This window comes from Trichechus manatus, unplaced genomic scaffold, assembly GCF_000243295.1.
Source record: "Trichechus manatus latirostris isolate Lorelei unplaced genomic scaffold, TriManLat1.0 scaffold00083, whole genome shotgun sequence".
Lineage (NCBI taxonomy): Eukaryota > Metazoa > Chordata > Mammalia > Sirenia > Trichechidae > Trichechus > Trichechus manatus.
Window position 1 is genome coordinate 8803525 of NW_004444019.1, and position 5840 is coordinate 8809364.

Genomic DNA, 5840 nt, shown 5'->3' on the forward strand with positions numbered 1-5840 from the left:
GCTTGGAAGGAGAAATGGCCAGGTGTGTAATTGTATACTGATTCATGGGCTTTGGTTAATGGTTTGGCTGGATGGTCAGGTACTTGGAAGGAACGTGATTGGAAAATTGGTGACAAGGAGGTATAGGGAAGAGGTACATGGATAGACCTCTGTGAATGGGCCAAAGAAATAAAGATATTTGTGTCTCATGTGAATGCTCACCAAAGAGTAACCTCAGGGAAGGAAGATTTTAACAATCAAGTGGATAGGATGAGGCATTCTGTGGAAACTAGTCATCATCTTTTCCCAGGTACTCCCGTCATTGCTCAATGGGCTCATGAACAAAGTGGCCATGGTGGCAGGAACAGAGGTAATGCATGGGCTTAGCAATGTAGACTTCCACTCAGCAAGGCTGACTTGGCTACAGCCACTGTTGAATCCCAATCTGCCAGCAGCAGAGACCAACACTGAGTCCTCGATATGGCACAATTCCTTGAGGTGATGAGCCAGCAACCTGGTGGCAGGTTGATTACACTGGACTGCTTCCATCATGGAAAGGGCAGTGTTTTGTTCTTACTGGAAAAGACACTTGGTCTGGATACAGATTTGCATTCCCTGCACACAATGCTTCTGCCAAAACTGCCATCTGTAGACTTACAGAATGCCTTATCCACCATCATGGTATCCCACACAGCATAGTCTCGGATCAAAGGACTCTCTTCACAGCACATGAAGTGTGTCAATGGGTCCATGTTCATGGAATTCACTGATCTTACCATGTTCCTCATCATCCCGAAGCAGCTGGCTTAATAGGACAATGGAATGGCCTTCTAAAGACACAATTATGGTGCCAGCTAGGTGGCAATACGTTGCTGGCTTGGAGCAACATTCTCCAGAAGGTTGTATATGCTCTAAACCAGCATCCAGTATATGGTGCTGTTTCTCCCATAGCCAGGATTCATGGGTCCAGGAAAGAAGGGGTGGAAATTGGAATGGCATCATTCACTATTATCCCTAGTGACCCACTTGCGAAATTTCTGCTTCCTGTCCCCGTGAACTTATGCACTGCGTGACTAGAGGTCTTAGTTCCAAAGGGAAGAATACTCCCACCTGGGACCCATCAATAATTCCATCGAACTGGAAGTTAAGAAGGCTACCTGGCCTCTTTGGGCTCCTTATACCTCTGGATCAACAGGAAAAGAAGGGAGTTATCATGTTGGCTGGTGTCATTGATCCTGATTACCAAGAGGAAATCGAAGTGATACTACATAACAGAGGTAAAGAAGAGTATGTCTGGAATGCAGGTGATCCTTTAGGGCATCTCTTAGTGCTACCATGTCCTGTGATTAAAGTCAATGGAAAACTATAACAACCCAATTCCAACATGACTACCAATGGCCCAGACCCTTCAGGAATGAAGGTTTGGGTCCACCAGGCAAAGAACCACAACCAGCTGAGGTGCTGAGGGCAAAGGGAATACGGAATGAGTAGTGGAGGAAGGTAGTTCTACATACCAGTTACAACCACGTGACCACTTCCAGAAATGAGGGCTGTAATTGTTATGAGTATTTCTGACTTGTATGTATGTTCATTGTACCACATTAGGTACAAATATGACTTTATATTTGCCTTTATTCAGAGATTATGTATGGTTTAAGTAGATGTGTACAGGTGCCAAGTTGACATGGGTGTACTGTGATCATTAAGGTTGTGTGTCAACTTGGCTGGGCCATGATTCTCAGTGGTTTGGTAGTTATGATGTAGTTTGGCAGTCATATGATGATGTGATCACCTCCATGATGAGATTTGAAATGATGTGATCACCTCCATTATGATCTGCTGTGAGTGGCCAGTCAGTTGAAAGGAAGTTTCCTTAGGGGTGTGCCCTACATCCAATATAGGTAGACTCTCTGGCAAGGCTCTCAGGCTTTTGCTTGATCTGGATCCTGAAGCTGGCTTCTGTTCGTTTGACCTCCAGTCCTTGGGACTTGAGGTAGCAGTTTACTTGCCATCTTTGCCTGCCAGTCTTGGGGTTTGTTGGTCTTTGTGGCCCATTAGCAACAGCCCTGATGTCTGACCTGCCTATCTTAGGTTCACCAGCCCCTATGGCTACGTGAGTCAGGAGAAGCCTCCAGCCTGACCCACGGATTTGGGATGTTGCAGCCTCTACAACCGTGTGAGCCATTTCCTTGATATAAATCTCTATATATAGATATTTATACACTTTACTGGTTTTGCTTCTCTAGAGAACTCAGCCCAAGATACTCCCATAGCCAGGATTCATGGTTCCAGGAATCAAGGGGTGGAAATGGGAGTGGCACCACTCACTATTACACCTAGTGATGCACTTGCAAAATTTTTCTGCCTGTCTCTGCAACCTTATGCTTTGCAGGTCTAGAGGTCTTAGTTCCAAAGGAAGGAATGCTCTCTCCAGGAGGCACAACACTGATTCCATTGAACCTGAAATTAATGCCACCCAGCCACTTTGACCTCCTCATGCCTCTGGATCAACAGACAAAGAAGGGGGTTATTGTATTGGCTGGTGTCTTAGTTATCTAGTGCTGCTATAACAGAAATACCACAAATGGATGGCTTTAACAAACAGAAATTTATTTTCTCACAGTCTAGGTGGCTAGAAGTCTGAACTCAGGGTGCCAGCTCCCTGGGAAAGCTTTCTGTCTCTGTCAGTTCTGAGGGAAGGTCCTTGTCATCAATCTTTCCCTGGTCTAGGAACTTCTCAGTGCAGGGACCCCAGGTCCAAAGGACACACTGCATTCTCAGTGCTTTTTTCTTAGTGGCATGAGGTCCCTTTTCTCTCTGCTAGATTCTCTGTTTTATATCTCAGAGGTTGACTTAACGTACTACCTATTCCTGTAAATTGAGTCCTGCCTCATTAACATAACTGCCTCTAATCCTGCCTCATTAACATCAAAGAGGTAGGATTTACAACACATAGGAAAATCACATCAGATCACAAAATGGTGGAAAATCGCACAATACTGGAAATCATGGCCTAGCCAAGTTGATGCACATTTTTGGAGTACACAATTCAATCCATTACAGCTGGTGTGATTGACCCTGATTACCAAGTGGAAACTGGATTGGTATTACATAACAGAGGTAAAGAAGAGTATGTCTGGAATACAGGAGATCCCTTAGGACGTCTCATAGTACTACCATGCCCTGTGATTAAAGTCAACGGAAAACTACAACAACCCGGTACTGACATGACTACTAATGGCCCGGACCCTTCAGGAATGAAGGTTTGGGTCACCCCACCAGGCGAAGAACCACGACCAGCTGAGGTGTTTGCTGACGGCAATGGGAATACAGAATGGGTGGCAGAATAAGGTAGTTCTAAACACCAGTTACAACCACGTGAGTAGTTGCAGAAATGAGGGCTGTAGTTGTTGTCAGTATTCCTTCCTTGTATGTGTGCATCAAATATTTTTGTTTTTTTCACTTATGAAATATAAGATGTAAACAGGGCTAGTGCATTTTCACTTGTATACATGTTAGTTGTATCATGTTGGGCACAACTATAACTTTGTAATTGTCTTTATTTAGAGATTGTGTATGGTTTAAGGAGATGTGAACAGGTGCCAAGTTAATAACAGGTGGACTGTGATGATTAAGGATGTGTGTCAACTTGGCTGGGCCATGATTCTCAGTGGTTTGGCAGTTATATAAGGATGTAGTTATCCTCCATTTTGTGATATAATGTAATCACATTCATGATGTGGTCAGACAATAAGTGTAAGATGAGTTTCCACAAGGGTGTGGCCTGCACCCAATACATATGGACGTTCTGGCAAAGCTTGCTGGCTTTTGCTGGCTCTAGATCCTGCATCCAGCTTGTCATCATGTGACATCTGGTTCTTGGGACTTGAGCCAGCAGCCTGCCATATAGCCTGCTGATCTTGGGTTTGTCAGCCCCTGCAGCTACATGAGTCAGGAGAAGCCTCCAGCTCGACACCTGAGGCACGAATTTGGGACTTGACAGCCTCTACAACCACGTGAGCCATTTCCTAGAGATAAATCTCTCTTTCTCTGTCTCTCTCTATATATATACACTTCACTGGTTTCGCTTCTCTAGAAAACCCAGCCTAAGACAGATAGTAAATAGTAGAATATAAAATAAATGCCTGCTTGCACTGAGTTTATGTTAATGGTGGTAGAAGGATTTGGAAAAGAATAGCAAGAATATTTTCACAACTTGAAGAATGAAATCAATGTCACTGAATTGTACATGTAGAAATTGTTGAGATGGCATATGTTTTGCTATGTGTATTTTCAACATAATAAAGGAAAGAAGCAGAACAAACAAATGCCTGCTGTCAAATTATGTCAAAATACTTTTTGTTGTTTTTAAACTGCAAATAGCTTTTGGTGAAATCATTTTTAATGTTTTTTAAACTTAATGTTTTGCTTACGGGTATTTTAAAAGGTTCTATCCTTTCAAAGAGCAATTTGTATCAAAGTCAGTTTATAACAAGATTCTGTGAGTTAGGAGTTTATTGCTATGGTACCTATATTGAGCTATTGATCAGAAGGGATTGGGTAAGCTAAGACAGGAGCAAATTAGTAAATTAATACGTTAGTAAACTAATAAATTTTCTACTGATACAGAAAAATAAAGGCAACCAAAATGTTCAACACAAACTACCAGCAATATTGACTACATAACTGCCTTTGTTGTCTAACGCTGCTATAACAGAAATACCACAAGTGGATGGCTTCAACAAACAGAAGTTTATTCTCTCATAGTCTGGTAAGCTAGAAGTCCAAATTCAGGGCATCAGCTCCAGGGGAAGGCTTTCTCCCTCTGCTGGCTCTGGAGGAAGGTCCTTGTCATCAATCTTCCTCTAGACTAGGAGCTTCTTAGTGCAAGGACCCCGGGTGCAAAGAACACAGTCTTCTCCTGGCACTATTTTCTTGATGGTATGTGGTCCCCCAGTGTCTCTGCTCACTTCTCTCTTTTATATCTCAAAAGAGATTGACTTAAAACACAACCTAATTTTGTAGATTGAGTCCTGCCTCATTAACATAACTGCCTCTAATCCTGCCTCATTAACATCATAGAGGTAGGATTTATAACACATAGGAAAATCACATCAGATGACAAAATTGTGAATAATCACACAATACTGAGAATCATAGCCTAGCCAAGTTGAGACATATTTTTGTGGGACACAATTCAATCCATGACAATAACCAATGGCTCTCTCTCAGGAGATCCCGGATGAATGGAGGAGCCAGAAAACCTAGGAGTGAGAAACCAAAAGGAGGTACTTCCACTCTTACCTTATCAGGTTTTTCCTCCTAAGGAACATACATAAAGACAAATACATGTCCTATGATTACTTCTAAGCACGTACATCTCTCTGAAAAGAGTAAAGGCAGAGACTTTGGATTTATTCATTGAACAAATGTTCATGGAGCAACTACTATATTGCAGACCCTGTGCTGAGTATTGGGAATTCAGCAGTGAACTAAACAGTCAGCCTTTGTGCAGTTTATAATCTAGTGGTAAGAAGAAGATAATGGACAAACAAGTTAAACATCAAGTGCTGTAAGCGCTATAAAGAAAAATAAAGCAGGAGAGAAGGATAAAAAAGAAGGCTTTTCTTTTAAATATAGTGAACAAAGAAGGCCAAGGGGATATCAGGGGAAGAGAATAGTGGGCAGTGGAAACAGCAAGTGCAAAGTTTCCAAGGTAGGGGTGTGCCTGGTGTGTTCATAGGATAGTAAGGATGCCTGGAGCTGAGGAAGAGAGTAGAAAAAGGTGAAACCTTCCTCGAGCAAGATGGGAAGCCATTAGAAGGTTGCGAGCAAAGAGATAACATGATCTGACTTATGAT